At 41.8% G+C, this 18,501-nt stretch overlaps 1 protein-coding gene across 3 annotated transcripts in view; it reads right to left on the bottom strand.

Annotated features, from left to right (window-relative positions):
- Positions 1 to 18,501, bottom strand: part of FYN (FYN proto-oncogene, Src family tyrosine kinase) — a 137,884-nt gene that overhangs the window by 61,169 nt on the left and 58,214 nt on the right. For all 3 annotated transcript variants that reach the window (XM_050972274.1, XM_050972276.1, XM_050972275.1), the window contains exon 2: positions 15,028 to 15,098. The gene's annotated coding sequence lies outside the window, so the exon portion shown is untranslated. The remainder of the gene's footprint in view (positions 1 to 15,027; positions 15,099 to 18,501) is intronic.

The following is an 18,501-nucleotide window of genomic DNA, read 5'->3' as shown; positions in this document are numbered from 1 at the left end:
GTAAATTTGCACTCAGCTTTCTGACAGAAATCTCCTCAGGCAAGAAGCCCTTAGCTCTGTGACAGTTGTGTGCCAGGTCTGACAGGTTTCACTGAGAGACCTGGAAGAAGCTTTGGCACGCCTGCTAACGCATGAAGGGCTTTATCCATCTCAGCTGCCATCCTCACCCACAGTTCTGGGATGCACCAATCTCACAGCAAGCAATGGGCTGTGTCCTTGCTACAGAGGCTGGCAAGAGCCATGTCTCAAGTCCCTGCTCTGCTCACAGACTGCCCCTTGAAATAGCTTACTTGCTGTTGTTCTTGGTTTTCCCCCTGTTCTGACCCGAGTCAGGAACAATGCACTTTCCCCCCAGCCGGTGTGAGCAGAGCCCTGCCATGGTCCTCCACCCTCTCTGTGAGAGCCCTGAAGCCTCCTCTGACATGGAGCAGCAGGAGTTCCTGCACCCTCCGAGCTGACACTGGTTTTTCAAAGACCACAGCCAGCTGCTGTTCTCACACATCCCTCTCTGCTCCAAAGCCAAAGCCATCCAAACTGATCAGTCTTGCAGCACCACACTGTCAGCCTGATCTCCCCTTCACCTTCCATCTCCCTGCTTAAAACAGTAGCACAAGATTCCAACTCAGATACCTAGAGTAAAAGATAATCCAATCTAGATTTAGCTCCAGACTTCCCCCAAAGCCTGAGCAGTCTCAGGCTGTAGCTACCCTCAAGCAGTAGGAACAAAAGAGCTGCTCAACTGGACACTGATGCCTTTAACACTGGTTTATTCAAAAGTGTTGTGGCAAAGAGGTAAGTGGAGAGCCCTGAATAATTCGGAAAGATCTCAAAAACAGTGCAAATGGAAATATACTTTAGGCATCCTAGGAGCAGTCAGTTTCTCTCTACTGAGGCATCCACAGCACTTTTGATCCATAATTTCCATTTTAGCCTGTTAAAATAATGAGATTTATTATTCCTGTCAGATGTCCTTTCTGAAGATGCTGGGAGGGTGTGGGAGAGGTAAGAAAGAAAATTAGTTATCAGTCACCACTTGCCAAGAGTAGATTAAGCACTCCAAAGTTATACATTCATGTATAAATTACTCAAGGGAGTTTCATTTATACCTTTCCTCCTAGCTTATATATTTTTCTTCCTGTCCTGCAGCCCTTGTTCCCACTGCTCTCAGTAACCACTTGCCTGCAGAGGACAAGTTGGACAGTAGCAAACAATTCTGGATTTTCCCCCCTTTCAGCATGAGAATTCATTTGGACTCTCTTTCCCAGACCTCAGAGCATGCCTGATTCCTGGGAGCAGAACAGAGAAGAAGAAGAGAGTTAATCTTTAGCAACGTGATAAAAATCACTCTCACACAGACAACTGGAGAGGGATTTCAACAGAACTGTTGTGCCAAGCACCTGATAGCAAAACCTGAAACTGTTGCCAACCCACACCTTCCTGCTCACAGACACAGCTCTCTCAGTCTCTCCCCAGCACTCCCACTTCTCTGCTAAAATCTAAGTCACCACTGAGCAAGCCCTCTCCCAAAATGAGAGGCCACTCTTTCTGTAACAAAGACACAAGTGTGGCTGCATTACTGGTGGGGTCAACTCATCTCTCTTTCTATTTTTTTCATAATCGAAAAAATATTTGTGAAAAGCACATTAAGCAACCAGATTGGAGAGATGGCAGAGGAGGACAGGACACAGGGGCATTTCATGGCTTTGGTGCAATCCAAGAAGCCACCAACGAGCAGGCAGGTGAGCTGAGCAGCTGGGAAGGGAGGGGAGCAGGGGGCAGCAGGAGATGTGGGAAGGGCTACCAGCAGCTTGCTCTCCCAAAGCCAGTGCCAGCTGGCAGCTACGTGTTGCTGGTTGCGTGTGGGCTGTGAGTATAACAGAGGAGATGAGCCTTTAGGGGAGGAGCTGTCTGATAAATCATTAATGAATGAAAATATGAAGTAATCAGTCTGCCTGGGAGGCAGATTCATCTAATGATGAGGATGATGGCCTAGGAAGCAGGAGATGAGGTTCCTATCTCACCCACAAGACTGCTGGCACAGGAGCTCCTTTTGCTGTGAATAAGATAGAGCCACTTCCTTACATTGAAGGGCTTCCTTCTTAAAATCTACACAGAAACCCCACGCTCTAGGAGAGAACAAAATTTACAGCATCCTTTGTGGAAACTGCACCCCCAGCTCCTCTTTTGTTGCAGGCAGTGCACAAAGAACCAATATTCCTTCTCAGAGACATCTTCACCAAACCAGATTTTTTTCAAAGCAATAACAAAACCTAGCATGACCTTTCAGCAGCACCAGTGGCATTTAATTTTAAATCGATTAACTACACCCACAGTACTAATTACCCATGGGTGAGGTTTTTTTCTTTTTAGCAATCAGACTACTGGCTGGAAATGTAATGGTGTGTCTCTGTGTGAACAGGGACACTCTGCTTTCTCTGTGCTCTCTGAAACAAAGAGGAAAACGCTTAAGAAATGATGTTTAAAGGGGAACTTGTGTTTATGGGGATAGCTGCAGGGGCACCAGGCTCATGCAGTCAGAAAGTGATGAGGTTGATAGGGAAAGGGGCAGGAGGTTAGCACAGCTTCTTTTGCACAAAGACCTAGCAGAACATGTCATGCTGCACAAAATCAATACAGCCCTTGCATGAAAAAGCAATTGTCAGGTTTGTACAGTTCTCAGGCTTATTTGGAAAGATGCTCACAAAGGTGATTCTGAAATCTTTAACTGCTCTCTTTCCTCTGTCTTAAGTTCCCTGAACATTCAAGGGCATTGTTTTAAAACAGTGTTATTCTAAAACAAACCCCAAAGACACACATGGCACAAATTGAAACCATCTAATGTTGGCACATTTGAGGGATAAGAGGTGCAAGGGCTTTATCTCCCCATGTACTTAAAACATTATTTTCCAGAGTGAATGAAGCACAGACTGCAGCAGAAACCATAAATAGAAGGCACATATGGCCACGACAGAGACTATGTTTATAGAAGCTCAAACAAGCACCTGAGGGAATCTGTGGTTTTTATCTACCTACCTATTTGTGGCACTGAAGTCCAGTTTAATTGTTCTGCCAAACATTGCTGAGCCACAACAAGTTTATTACAGTTTATGGAAGAACCTGCTCAGGCAATTTTACAAGGAAATTGCCTGTGCCTAATCTAATTGCTAACAAGTAGCTAAAATTACATTAGTCCTGGAAAAAATAAGAAAGAAACAGGAAGCTCCAAAAGGTTCAAGAAGCATCACAAGGCTGTTCCTGTAAATCACAGCATTGCAGATTTGAGGATGAGATCCCTGGAGAGGCTCCCAGTCACAGTCAGAGACTGTTTTTCACCCAGAACAAACATAACACAGGTGAGATGACTTACAGCACATAAAAGTATGATTTCTCACATACTTAATCCTTCTTCTGGTTACTGAATACATTTACATAATAAGTGGGGTTTGGAAATTACCCACTGATGAGATAAAACAGATTTAAATGATTTGCAGTGCCAGTTTCTTCTACTGACAAGCTATAGCAGTCCTTGCAAAAGATTTAACTGGGCTCCATTGAAGAATCCTATTTCTCAAGATTTTGTTTAATCATAAGATAAGCAACACCTATAAAATTTAACAAATGGATTAGGATGGCTCAGATGTTTCCAGACTCTTGCAGAGTACTAACATGCAACATCAGAAGGAATTATTTCTGTAAATTAAAGTTTAATTGGAGGTTGCTGGACATGTCAAGCAAGCTACAGTCAAGCTTGTTAACACAGCAAATGTGTCATTACCTGCCACATAATCACAGAAATACCTCTGGAGAGTCACTTACTAGTTTATGTCTTGCCAAACTAACCAAGAACAGATTCCTGACATCACCAACAGCTGCTTTGACACTTTGCATCAGCCACCATGATTTCAACTGGCATACAGCCTGTTGTTTTGCTCATGTGTTCTGGGTTAAAAATAAAAGGAAAAAAAAAATTTAAAAACCAGCTCCCCTCACACTCCCCCACTCCACTGACACAGAGGAGCCTTGAGCAGACAACCTTGACTCAAACTGGTTAAATACAAGAAAGGGCAGGTTGTGAGCAGACAAAGCAAGCTCCAAGGGCATTTCTCTCAGACTTTCACAGTTTTCTGGTACTTCAACCATCCCTGACTTGCAGAGCATATTAAATTTGCTGCTCTCACCGTCCACTATCATTAGAGAGCTGTCCATCAAAAACCAGATTTATATGAGAGCTGGTTAAAAACCTGAAGAAAATATATAACTAATTGCCAGCTGTGCCTAGGGTATCTTTTTCCTCCACCTTGGAACAGGAAAATAGTTTTAGATTTTTTATTGTGCTTTTACATGTTTTTTTTTCATTTGTTTGTTTTTGTTTGTTTGTTTTTCTTTCTTTTATTTTCTTGTGTTAAATAGTTAAGGAGAGTTCTTGTCTGGGTGATAAGGAAAAGCATCTCCAACCCAGTGGAGCCTAAAGCCACACCATAAAGCTCCTGGAATTTATCCCAGACATAAGAGATTCAAAAGAGCATAGCAAGCCATTGACTACATTCACAAGTAGCTTCAAAAAGACGAGAAATATTCTGGGGAAAAAAAAAAAAACCCTGAGAATTGCTGGTTACAGTGGAAGCAGAGCAGTGCTGGTAACTTGACACAAGAATTCTCCACCCAGCAGCACTCTTACAGCTCCTACTGAAGCAGGATGGTGGCCTGCAATGGTAATGAACTCTCACAGTATTGAGCAGGAGTCTTCTTAGAGAAGAAGAGGTGGTTAAAAGTGACAGCTTGGGAATTTTTTATTTCTTTAATCAGAAGCACAACCAGGGAAATATTTCACACAGTAATAGAAACTGTTGATGTTAACAGAAATACTTCATACAGCAATTAGAAGAATACAAATGACTTTCAGTGCTGTCTCAAACACATGACTCAAAACAAACCCCATAATTTTCTTTTGATTTCTGCAAACTTAGAAGTGCTTTAAAAGGAGTCTTGAAACACCAGAGTAACAGGTCTGTGTCCCACAAAATTTAAAATTCACATACATTCACCCAAATCACACATGCAGAAAAGTATGAATAAAAGCAGATGCAAGTTAAGGGACCTAAACTGGATGGTAAAGCAAACTCACAAAACCAATATGACCGTGAGCTCTTCCCAAAGACCACTGGCTGTGCACAGCAAGCAGCTCCATTGCTTCCTCTCTCTGCCTGGAAACAGAGCTCCTCCTTCAGAGCTCTTCCCAACATCCATCACCTTCTGAAGTGTTTTCAAGCTGGCCTGCTCTTTGCCTGCCATGTAATACATAGCACCTTTGCACACTGCTGCAAGAGATGTTGGATGAAGGGTGCTACAGCTTTTGCTGAGCATAACCCACGTGAGACTGCTCAGAGCACGGCAGGAGCTGCAGTTCTGTGCAAGATTCGCTGCTGCTGATAGAAGCCCATGGCATATTCCACACTCATGACTGGACAAGCAACTGTGTCTGGATGTACAGGGTGACACACAAGTGGAAGGCAACATGCTGCACTAACACAGAAATGGTGAGCACGTTAGTACCAACACGTGAGAATTCTGTTTTACACTAGCCATGTAGCTTGTGTCTTCAGCCTGCTCTTATTTCCTTGGGGTGAGCAAAAGGCTGCTGCACACAGCCTTTGTAGTTCAACACAGGCTTTCCTTCTGCTTTGTCAGCTTTGATTAGTGCTCTCTCCCTGTCATCTGAAACACTTGGCTTATAAACAGTCTAACTTAAAAAAGAAAATGAAGACATATACTGTAGTTTACAACTGTGCCTGATAATCCCCCAACACTATCTAATGACATACAGGAAAGCCAGTGGTTAAACTCAAACTAAGCTTCCCTGTGTAATTACAGGCAGTTAGAGGGCAAAACTTAAGAGAAAAAACATTTAAAAAAGCAAATGGAATGATCTTGGGCTTCTACAAAAGCATTTAGCAGATACCAAAATGGTTTTAATGGGTATCTTCAAAATAGGACAGTGGATAGTGCATTGTCTTCCCTGCCAAAAAATACGCCCCTTCACTTGTATACAAATTTGTTTCCCTGTGTTTTGACACATTTGGCATAATGACCATGGTAGAAAACAATGAGAAGTCTACAGCATCTATCAGCTGTCAGTCTCTGATTTCTATATGTCTAAGCATGTATTTTGAGATACCCTGCTCTATAGATAGAGCAGAATTTCCTGTAACAGATCTTTCATCAGCCTCTGTCTGGCAAGAATAAAGACATGCAGTGGCCTAAATATTTCAAAGGATGTAAATGGAAGGAAATAGGGGACAGGGGGATTATGTTTGATAGTAAATGGCATGCAGAGACACACTAATTCCCTAATATTGAGGAATTAGAAGAGGAGGAAAAAATGGACAAAAACTCTTGAGTGTCACGCACAAGCAACAAATATAATGGAAAATGAGGTCTTCCCCAGATTGATGATTCTGTCCAATTACAGCTAGCCAGACTCAGCACCCCTCAGTAACAGATGCTGGTGACTGATGAAATCACTAGCTTAAAGCATACTGTTCTTCAATTTAGTGTAAGTTTCCACTGAAGAAAAAAAATCAAACTTTTAACTTTTGATAAGCAGCAAAACAGGACAAGAGAAGACCCAAAATCCTGTTTCCATAGTGTACAATTGAAGTTTCGTTCACATAGAGTCTTCTTTCTATGTAGCATCTTAACTGCATGAATGGGAATGTCTGTTAACCAGGGATCAAAGTAGTTAACATTTCAGATCCTATTCAACATCTATGTCTATTTTTAACTAATAATTTCACAAAGAATCTAAAATGTCTTGTGCTAATTTTATCCTTCTGCCTGTAAAGTCACTACCTTTAGTTATCATGATTTTGCATAAAACGAAATAGAAATGCAGTTTAATTAAGTAACAGCACAAAACTTATGTCAGTAAATCAATGCTGTCTGAAATCACAGAATCACAGAATCACACAGAATCAATTAGGTTGGAAAAGACCTCTGAGATGGTCGAGTCCAACCTATGACCCAGCACCACCATGGTCAACTAGACCATGGCAGTAAGTGCCACATCCAGTCTTTCCTTAGACACCACCAGAGATTGTGACTCCAGCCCATTCCAATGCTCAGTCACCCTTTCTGTGAAGAAATTCTTCCTAATGTCCAACTTAAAGCTCCTTTGGTGCAGCTTAAGGCTGTGTCCTCTGATCCTATGGCTTGTTGTCTGGAAGAAGAGGCTGACCCTCACCTGGCTACAGCCTCCTTTCAGAGCATGATAAGGTCCCCTCTCAGCCTCCTGTTCTCAAGGCTGAACAACCCCAGCTCCCTCACCTGCCCCTCATATGACAGGTGCTCCAGACCTTACTGTCACTGTCCTCAACCCTACACAGTCTGAAAGCTCCCTCATACACAGAGCCTCCTCTCCTTTCCTGGCCCTTCTGGAGAGTTGTAGCCATCCACTGCAGCACTCCAGTCCTGCAAGCCATGCCACCACGTTTCCATGATGGCAGCTATGTCACAGCTTTCCTGGAAGGTTGTTACAGGATTCAACACCCCCTTGTAGGATTAGGAAGACTAGTGCTCAGCACTCAGCACAGCATTCAAAACCCTAGCAGAATGAGATAGTAGAGTTTGTATTTTTCACTACTACTGTTGCATGACACGATCAAGGATGCACACAATATTCAAGGCTTTCCAAGCTTTTGCCAGGGGGAAAATCTCAGAGCAGACTTCTCCATGTCTTGTAATACTAAATGAGCTGGGCAGGAATGACATTTACACAGTTGAATCTTTTATTATTATTTCTTCTTAAAAACAATAGCAGCAATATGACTTGCTATATTAGGTAGACTCCTATAGGTGGGTGCTGAACAGGTATAAAGGTCACCAGGACAAAATGCTATTTATGAGAAGGTTGTATAAACCTCTGAGGTTTTCAGAGCTAACACAAATACAAACTTGTCATGAATTTAAGCTCACTGGATATTTTCTAAAACTCACCACCAGGGAGTTCCCTGATAATATGTCTTGGGAAGAGCTGACTATTCCAGACCAGTGGAGGCTGCAGAGGACCCCTTGGAGCACAGGAATGTTGTTGCCCATTGCTAGCAGGGCAGAATGATGTGGCACACTCCCTAACCGAGCTTTCCACCTCAGCTAATGGAGTGTGACACCTCAAGCAGTAATCTCCCCCATCACTGAGCACTGGCCTTCAGGATCCACCCATCTTAATTCTTATTTCGGAATGGGTATTGTGATACAGCACTGCAGGCACTCTCAAGACACACATTAATGCATCATCTTTACACTAGTTTCTGTTCCTGATTTTTCTGGATTGCATCCAAGGCTTTCTTTTATCTTTGAGCTTAGCAGAATGATAATATAAATAACTCAATGTCCAAGAATATTCAGCTTTGGTAATCTGCAATGAGATCTCTCCTCCTCTTCACAATCCCTTATAAGCAGTTTCATTACATTTGTGTCAGATGAGCATTGAATGAGAGGCAGATGTAATGAGAGATGAAGAACTAGAGCAGTGTGCTTATGCTATGAGGTGGAAACAGACACACTTGTACCTGGAGATCCATGCCAAACTCTTATTGAAGAGATCACTTGCCTATACGCAATATATTTAATGCCCAACATAAAGCTTCACAAATAGCACAGAGAAATCTCCTAAGCAAATCCCATAATAATTAAATCCTGATACCACAGCATCCTGTATCACACACACACATGCATTCTGTCCCTGAACTAGTTTCAGCAACCTCCACTGAACCTGGCTGATAAAATAGTCTCCCAAATGACTGTAACTCTAAAATCTATTAAATCCATGAAGTATTGATGAGGCAGAATTAGTGTTGAGAAAATTACTTTAACCATCTCCCTCCTCCTGTATTTCATAAAAGAAATATAGAAGAAAAGCAGTGCTGTGGCAGGGACTGCAAAATACAGCACACTTAGGTCAGGAAAATCTACATTTGCCACATGCCTTATACTCTACCTATAGATCTATTTGTCATTACAACACTTATTCCTTTAGTAAGAGTAATATCCACAGAAATGGCCTTATCTGATGCCCAGAGATTATGTTCTCCTTTCTTTTTATTCCCAGATATGATCTGTGTCTTGCACACAGCATTATGCAGGCTCTCTCTACACAGGGAGTGAGTGTTCCTCACTTCCTACACTGCAGGGCTCATTAGCTGTGGGTTGAGAGCATTACCTACTAAGACCCTGTTGCTGCCTGATTATAAACTTGGCACAAACAGACCCAAGTTTAGCAATATTTTCCATGCTGGGTGTCTGCTGGGAGGCTTTTTCCCCCCTTGCTTTGTTGCTGTTTTGGATTTTTGGCATGACGTCAGCCAAAATTTTTCAAGCTAATTCTGAAGCAAGGCATGGGAAACTGGAGTGATTTATTCGTGTGAAAAGCTTCTGGTCTCTCCTTGAACAGCTCGAGAGGTTTTGTGATTTGGACCATAAACTTGCAAAGTGTCAAGGCAAGATCTTTGTGTTTTGATCTCTGCAGAAAACTCCCAAACATGACTAAATTACTAACCTCTGAAAAAATAAACCTTAATTTGCAAGAGCTCACTAAGGAGGTGATGCTTCCTAGCAACTAAATTCCCTGGAGATCCCACCTACAAGGCTCCAGGATCCCACGACCAGTTGGGTGGCACCTGCCTGCCTGAAGCTGCAGTTTTGCTGTGGGTGATCAGAGCTGGCCACGAGAGCAGCTGCAAGGCTGCTCCACAGCTAATTCTGAGCTCCTGAAGGGTGGCGTGGCCCCATACCAGGTAGGTGTTTGCACCCAGTTCTCTGCACAGGAGGAAGGGGAACGTAGGCTGTGAAACATGCCCGAGTGATGGAACAAGAGCTTTTGTACCAACTGCACCAAGGCACATACAGAAAAGAGCAACATTGATGCAACACTCCCTAATGCAACATCTGAATTTTCACAATGTAATGTTTTTCTTTTAACAGAGCAACTGGAAGGCTTATTATCTAGATTAAAAAAAAAACAAAAAACAAACAAACAAACAAAAAACCAAAAGCAAACCTCAACCAATTTAGCACTTGCTAAACCCTGTCATGGATACTCAAGCTGCTGTAACATCATGACCCACTGCAAACATCTTTGCCATTGAGCCAGCCAAGAAAGCTGGGAAATACAGCTCTCTTGAGTGAAGTGCTCTGTTCCATCTGCTGTTTTACCTGTCCTTCCTATTTCTTCTCCACTGGCTACAGCAGGACAGACATCCACATAGATGTCCCACAGATCAACTCTCTTTTACTGAGTAACTCAAAACAACTGGATCGCCTCAAACATTGTGGGGGGGGTGGATGCAGGGGGGGAAGAAGGGACAAAAAGGTATATTAAATGAATTACCAGTGAAATGTAGGAAAATTACAGAGTCTGAGACACAAATATCTCTTCTGCAGGAGATTGGAATGTAACCTCGCTGTGTAGGGTTATCTGATTTAATAAAGTGAACACAAGTATAACAATGCTTCACAGAGAGCAGACTAAATCCAGTCTGGTTGGGACTGGACACATGCAGTTCTGGGCAGGGGACAAACCACATTCCTTGGAAATCTTATGGACCAGATTTAACATTTACTACACCAAGCAGCATCCACATTCACATTTTCTGAATGGATTAGACTGGAAGAAGAGAAACAGACTAAAATTGAAGGAATTACAAGCATAGCGTAGCAAATCTTGGTAAGCCCCCAATATATCAAAATGTTCAAGCACTTCCCACACTTTCCTTCCTAAGGAGAAAGATAATCTTCAGCCCATAGGAAGGGATAATGAAGATAAGCAACAGAAGAACACTACTGAGGCACATCAGTGCCCAAATGAATGACTTCAGAAAACTAAAAGCTGCTAGAAATAGGACCAAAATACACCAGGTCAGCCCTAATTACAGAGAACAGCTAATGAGTCGAGCAAATCCTCTTGTGGGTATGGTAGAATACAGGTAATAAAGCCCCAGCAGCTTACTTTTGTAGTGAGAGCACAGATAATACATAGTTGCTCTATAGCACTTTCTGTCAGAAACCTGACAGGTGTGAAGAATTACCAAGAGAAGTTCAATAGCATTTTTGGTAGACATCAGGGATATAAATAATTGTACCATACAAATTGGACAGCCAGGAATGCACAGGGCATCACAGCCTTTCTAAAGGCAAACAAATTTACTGGTTTTATACAATTTCTTATACAAATATATAAAATTTGGTTTTATATAATTTCTTAAAATCAAAGCAGCCAATACATGCTTTTTTTTTTTTTTTTTTTTTTTTTTTAAGAAAGAGAAAAGAAAAACCTGACTCTTCTAATAGGGGGGAAAACCCCCAAAATAGCAGATGAAAGTATTAGCAGAAATTCAAATTTTCCTTGATATATCTGAGCTACTGATATGATAACTGAATCCATTGTTTAAGATGTGCAGTTGCTTCTAGTCTACGGAGAAGTGTGCAAATAGAAGGAAAGCTTCTCAGATTTCAGCTGAAACATCAAAAACCCCTCAACCTGGGAAGGTATCTCTGTCTAAATTCGGAGGGAAAAGAGCCACGGACTCCCAGGCCCTGAGATACACATTCAACATCAAGGCCTGTGTTTGAAGCATTCACAGCTTTTCTGGGAAGAGCAAATCTATAGGAAATGGATGAATTTGCACACCTGGTGCAGGAAGATGCAGGTCAGGTTTATGGTACAGCAGTCTTGATGGCTGTAACCAGGGACAGGGACAGAACCCCAAACTCTCCAGTGTAAGTCATGCTTAGAAATACAAAAAATGTTATGAAAGGCAAGAGTTTCAAGGGTAGTGTGGACTTGCAAAGAGCAGTGTGACTGTGGGAGAAAATACAACAGAGATCACCCCAAGGTTTTCTGTCCTACATCAGTCAGGCTTCTGGTGACTCCTTGTGATGTGGAAGGGTGGCCGTTCCGTGACATGCCACGGTCAACCTACAGTGCCACATGAATATCTGCTCTGGCATCCATGAGGCTGCTTCACAGAAATCTCATCAAATGAAGGGTCTTCTCACACTGTCATCAGCTTAGCTGAGGGAGTTTTAAATTCAGCCAAGATTCCCCTCCCAGCATTCAAGTATACGTCTCTAATCAGCTCTTAAATCCATTATGAGTTTTCGATCTAGAGGCTGCATGACCTTTTCTAGGACTTTGATACAAGATGAACAAATAACTGCTGAGCCTCTGAGCTATGTCAAGATAAATTCAAAACATCCTTTTTGATGTCCAGTACTTCTTGGATTCAGTAGGTTAGGGACAGAGGCTGGGCAAAACTGTTTCCTTGTCATTACATTTTCTGTGATTATTTTTAAACTCCCTGGGAATTTGTAATGCCATAGGCAAACATATAGTAGGGTCAGACATATTTCAGAGATCCTCACATATTAGAAAATCAAGGTCTCTGATTATTCTACCTCAAAGTAAGATGTTGCAAATAGTTTGAAGTGGGAAGCATGAAAAGAACAGCTGTGAAAACAAAGAAAATTTACACTCTGTTTATGTATCTTAATGGCTGCAGGAAAACAAATTTTAGAGCAAAATCCTGGTGCACAGACCCAGCTCCAGACTGGCTTGAAAAAATTCCTGGATGTTTACAACCCATCAGTGAGAAGTGCCTCTTTTCATTGATATACATCACTATAAGCAAGTGAGGAAAGCTGGCAGTTTTCAGTTTGCTAGCTAATCCTCTTCCACATTTCAGAATTCAACCAAGCCAAGCAGCCATGCTCTTTGAGTCTAAACATCAACTATAGGTTGAGAAACATCACCCAAGTAGAAGCTCTGTGAACTAGATTGTCATTTATTTTTCCCCCCACTAGCAAGTTTATTGCATCTGCATGACACCAATTTCTGTGAAGGAACTTTCCTGATTTTGAGATCCCCTTCAAGAGTTCCCTCTCACAGGCAGAGAAGACGCAGAGTTTGCACTGACAGACAGCAAACAACAGCAAGAAGCAAGAAGAAAGCACCTTTTTCCCTCTGAGGATGGTCAGACATAACAGATGCCCAGAAGGGCTGTAAAGTTTCCAGCCAGCTGAATTTTGAAAATCAAGGCCCTGAGCAACCTGACCTAATAGGACCTGTTTCAAGTGGGGTTTGGACAAGACAACAGTTTGTATGAGTTTCTTGGCAGTTTCATGGCAGTTTTTTCCAACCAGGATTATTCCATTCCACAGTTCTAAGAAGCATGCTTCTGGCACTTTTCCCTAGCTGCTCCTGAACTGTGCTCTCTTATGAAGGTCAGCCATGGAGACCAGGCTGACCTTAACAAGCATCTTTGTCTTCTGACAAACTTTTTTTTTCTTTGGTGTTGCATAGCATCACTATTTTCAAATAGTCCTCCTCTTTCACCTGTAATAGCCAATCTGTAAGGAAGAACACTGGAAAACTTTCAGGATCAAGTATCAGTACTACCACCAAAAAGAAAACTAGATATAGATTCTACCCTCTTTTGCAGTAAAGTCACAAAGTTTTGTAGAAGTCGCCACAAAATCTCACGGACTAATGAACTCATGCTCTGATCTGTGGCTCATCTGTGACCCTGCAATCAAATTCTAGTTAACAAATTGTTTGCATTTCTCATAGGGGTGTAGATGCAAACTTATAACATGCACAATTGTCAGAAAAGCTGATCAGAGGAGAGAAAATAATTTAAAAGAACGAGCTGCAGTAGGGTTTACCCTGGTACAACTGGGCAGGACTTTTCATGTGTTTGGCCAGCTTCTTTGTGAATTTCTGGGCTTGACTATCCTCCTTTCCTGTCTCTTAGAGAAAATGTTCTGCAGAAGGGTAAGTAATCTACATTTAAACATCTGCTAGCTAATCCAGATCTTTCTGTAGGATGCAACAACATCTAGGGGTTTATAATGGTAGAAAAGAGCAAGTGTTCTCACAGAGCCAGTCTTTAATTTTCAGTTTTCTACCCTGCAGGCTATCTGACTCTTAAGTCTTCTGCCAGTGGAGAATAAGCCAGTTTTCATCTGCAATCTGCACGTTCTGCCTGGAGAAAAAGCACCAGCCCAATATCCTGCTTGGCCAAGGGAAAGCAGGGACACAGTCTTCTGCTGACATGTTTCTTTTCCCAAGGGTGATTGATTGGTACCATCCAGAACTGTGTATATTGGCAGTCTCCTAGAGGGAAAAGCAAGATGAGCCCACTAACTGCTCCAGATCTGCTGCCTTTATTTTTTTTTGCAGGTTTGAAGGGCTTTCTCTGAATCACTTCCGTCTAGTTGGGACATGCCACTAATTACCTCCTGCTCTTCTCTCTCTCCTTCTACTTCAGAGTGGTGCAGCTCAGCAACACAGACACATGATGTGCCATATTTCCAGAGCACTGAGGACCAGAGAAGTCTGTTGGAGGCTGATGCCTCTGGAAGTGTTGCATACAATACAGTCAGACAAGCAGCAAAGCATGTCAGCTGGTATGGAAAGGAAGAATAGGAAAACTGGTACAGCACACATTAACCATCTCCTTATCTCTCAGACATAAGCAAATCATCCTAGTTCCACATGGCAAGGGTGTCAGTCAGACATTCTGGGAAGAGATGGAAAGATTGTAGAGGGACTGGACACCCCCACCACTTTGGGAAATACATACTCCCTCTGCATTTCCTTTCTCCTGATCTTTTATACTGCTAGCATGCTTTTTTTGTACCCCTTGGTTTTTAATTAGGCCTTTTTATTTCTTCTACTCCAGGTTTTAGCTCAACCACTCTTCAGCAGAATGGAACAGCTACAAACACAATAAGCAGATGCCACTGGAGCAAATGAAAACACATTCCTTGCCCTGAGGCCCAGCATGCTGCTCTCTGTCAATGCTTCTCAAACTGTGAGTCTCCGTACCAGAGAAAGAACACATATAATCAACTATATCTCTTTATTTTCCAGAGCTTAAAAAGAATTTAAAAAAAATAAAACTGAAAAAAGATAAAACAATATTTCTAAAATTATTGTTGAAAACCAAAAATGATCAAGACAGCACCACTTACCACAATTTCCCCCCCGAAGAGAGCAAGTTTACATTCACCACATTTCCTCACAAATGGCTTGAAAACATGCCCTGTAAAATAAGAAAGAGAGAAAATAATAAGTGACTGGATCACCACAAATTATGTGACACTTTCTTCTCTCTCTACTAACATTTATCACCAACTTCCACCATTTTTCCTGGTTTAGGGAAGGAGTTAATTAGATCTGAACCTTCACAACTAATTATTGAATTCCACTAGTATTAGGGAAAATATTAAAATAATTGCAGGACTCCCTCAGACTGCTCAGACACATCAGTGTCACTGACATGATGGCTATTCAGACTTCAGGGAGACAAGGTCAACAACAAGAAACGCACAGCAGCACACACCAAGTGTGCCAATTATTTTAGATCCAACCCTAAAAAAAATTGGTCAACCCAGTAGCTCTAAGTCATTTTGTTTTAAAAAACTGGTTTTGGAATTGGATGCACGTAGGTTCATGACAGCCTCCTTGTTTGAAAACTACACAAAGGGAAAAAAGGGGTTGTGCCACACTTCACTTTTAGACTGTATTAATTACTTGGCATTCTCTAGGAGAACAAAGAGGGAGAAGAAGGAAGCCAACACAATATCCAGCTTGACACACTCTAGGGCCCGTTTGAAGAAGATGGAGAGCAAAAGTGACAAATGCCATCATTTTGCCGACCCTGAGTAAATTTCAAATGACAGCTAAGCTTTATTTCCCCTTAAGGCAAAATCTTTGAAAGAATAACTCATGGAGCACAGACTAACAATGATGTTAAAATGTTTAGTTTGTAAACTCCTAGAAGAGGGAGGAGGCAAGGATTCTGCTGGTGCTCAGGGTTGGGAGGGGTAACTGCGCAGCAAATGGAGAAGAACACAACTTTCAGTGCCCAGGTGTCCACACCAGTGAAGCCTGACTAAACTTGAACTGCTTCTAAGTCCCATTCTCCCCCAAGTGCACGGCTGAACTTTTCACCAGAGAGGTATCTGTGAAATTACTGCTGGATGAGTAACTTCACAGCTCTACACAGATGACTTGGAGCCCTGCACTACTGATCATGAAAACCTGCCTCAGTTGCAGAAACAGCAACTCTTGTGCCAGCACCTCTCCTGAAAGACGCTGTAGGCAATAAACAGGAAACAAGAGGGGAATGGCTTCTTAAATCAGATTATTTTTACTGGTCATCATTACATAAAAAGCAGTTACAAAATTAGAATTTCTATTAAGGAATAACCAAATAAATATTCCTCTAAAACATGGAAACTGAATCACATTGCTCTAAGTCCTGATTAGCAAGCAGGCATTTGATATTATAAAGCTCAGACTTCATTTGAGTGGAGAGATCAGGGTGGGGAGAAAAAAAAAAACCAAACCATCATTACAAATCAGAGGAGGCTGTTGTGAGAGATTTTAGGAACAGACATTTTCCAACAGAAAAGTAAAAATGTAAGCATCTTCTCTGCTTGCTCTCTTTGTTTAGCAATTGAGAAAAAGAGTGGGTATATCAAGGAATAAAGAAAAAAATGAACACCCCCTCCTCTCCCATCACCTTTTGTACAGCTTGGCAGAGTTCATGAAAACACTGAAAAAACAAGTGGGTCTTAACTGCTTTGCTCAAACTCAGGGAAGGTGGTTATTATTCCAGCTCCATCTATTTCCCTCCCTAGCTTCCAGGCATTTGGCCTGGAAAGAAAACATCAAGTCAAGAAACTCTACTTCTGCCTCCGAACTAATTGGATAAAATCTGCATGCAGAAAAGTTAGAAGCTTAGGAAATGAGCCAGGTCCAAAACAATCCAATGGCACCTCAGCTCTGGATTAGCTCATTATTTTCTTCTACACCATGAGACTGATTTAAAAATTTCCTCAGAGGAGTGACAAATAAGGGAACTCTGTACTCCCCGCTGCTGGTCCCAGGAATACTTGAAAGGCAAGGCTGGCACCACTGCCAAAAGGGGCTGAACTCCCCCCAGCTCTGGTGTGGAGCTTCTGGATGCAGCCCTGGCAGAGCTCCCCTCCTCTCTCCCTTCCTCCCTCACCCCAGCACAAGTGCCTGTGCAGCAACCAGGATTCAACCAAACCGGGGAAATTCTTCGGACAAGTTTGTCTGAGGAGTGACTGAAAAAAAACCTAAAACAAACTAAACTAAACTAAACTAAACTAAACTAAACTAAACTAAACTAAACTAAACTAAACTAAACTAAACTAAACTAAACTAAAATAAAATAAAATAAAATAAAATGAGGCCTGTGCTAACTCTAGGATAAAAGGGAGGAAAAGATGGAAAGGATGGACCAAGAATACAGTTCCACTTGTAACATGTAACATTCCCATGTTACAGCATGCTGCTCCTTTAATACATGCCAAGAGAGTCTAGCCCAAGCCTCTCACTGAGACCCTGTATGACCAAAACTAGCACAAGGACTAGGGAAAAGAGTGTCTTGTTAAATCCAAGGCAGCCACACAATTTGCCACATATCTAGCCCTGCAAGATTTTCAGAACTGTAAGGATGGCAGATAGAAAGCTTGGGGAACCCTTTTGCTTGATTTTTAGATGATGGTGAAAAATGTGCTCTATCTCTTGGGCTACAAAGGAGAAGAGAGGCTTGGAGATGGGACAGGGAGGGAGAATGGAAGGGAAGGATTTTGCTGCACAATTGAGGGTGAGGGTGGGACATAGCATGCAGAGTAAACCAAAGATTATTCACTCTTTATTTGTGTTAAGTCTGGGGGCCCATACACAACTCAATTTTAGTCTCAATGATTTTCATTCTACCCAAAAATGTAGGGGAAATATTCCATTTTCTTGAAGGCTTTGGATCATGATTCATATCTCCAAATTTTGATGGGCACTTTTTAGAAAAGCTCTGCCCACTTTGGAGAGTACAGCACAGCAGATGCAAAATAAATTAATACCGGCCTCAAGACAATATAGGCTTCTTTTACAATTAGTATAACAAATAGAAGATGAAACAAACAGTTTGTCCAACCAGTGTCCAAATGAAAGCTGTCCAAACATCTCCTCCTACATGGCATGATACAGAAAATCCTTAGCACACCAATGGACAAAAAAAGTTGTGCTGAATCTCAGAGTGACAAGATTTGAAATATTAAAGAAAAGCAAAACAATTTTGGGGGCTAATCAGAGTTATTATCTGCCAGGACCAGCCTTTTCCTATGGGCAGCACGAGCATCAACAAACTGCCACCTTTTACCAAAAACCCACATCCCCCCCTCCTAGTGTCACCTGTATATCAGCAGTGTAGTTATGCAGCCTTATGGAAAAGTTACTTTCTTTTTGTAAAGAAGTATTCTGTGAAATGATGTGGCAAGCAGCATAACTAGACATCATTTGTGTGTTCGGTTTCATGGCATTGTCTGCTTCATGAGACAACCTCTACTTTTCCTCATCAGCTTTCAGATGTGTTTTTGTCAGTTCATACTGGAATCAGAATTAAGTTTATTACT

This window comes from Serinus canaria, chromosome 3 (genome assembly GCF_022539315.1).
Source record: "Serinus canaria isolate serCan28SL12 chromosome 3, serCan2020, whole genome shotgun sequence".
Taxonomy (NCBI): Eukaryota; Metazoa; Chordata; class Aves; order Passeriformes; family Fringillidae; genus Serinus; species Serinus canaria.
This window is presented reverse-complemented; position numbering and strand designations above follow the sequence as displayed.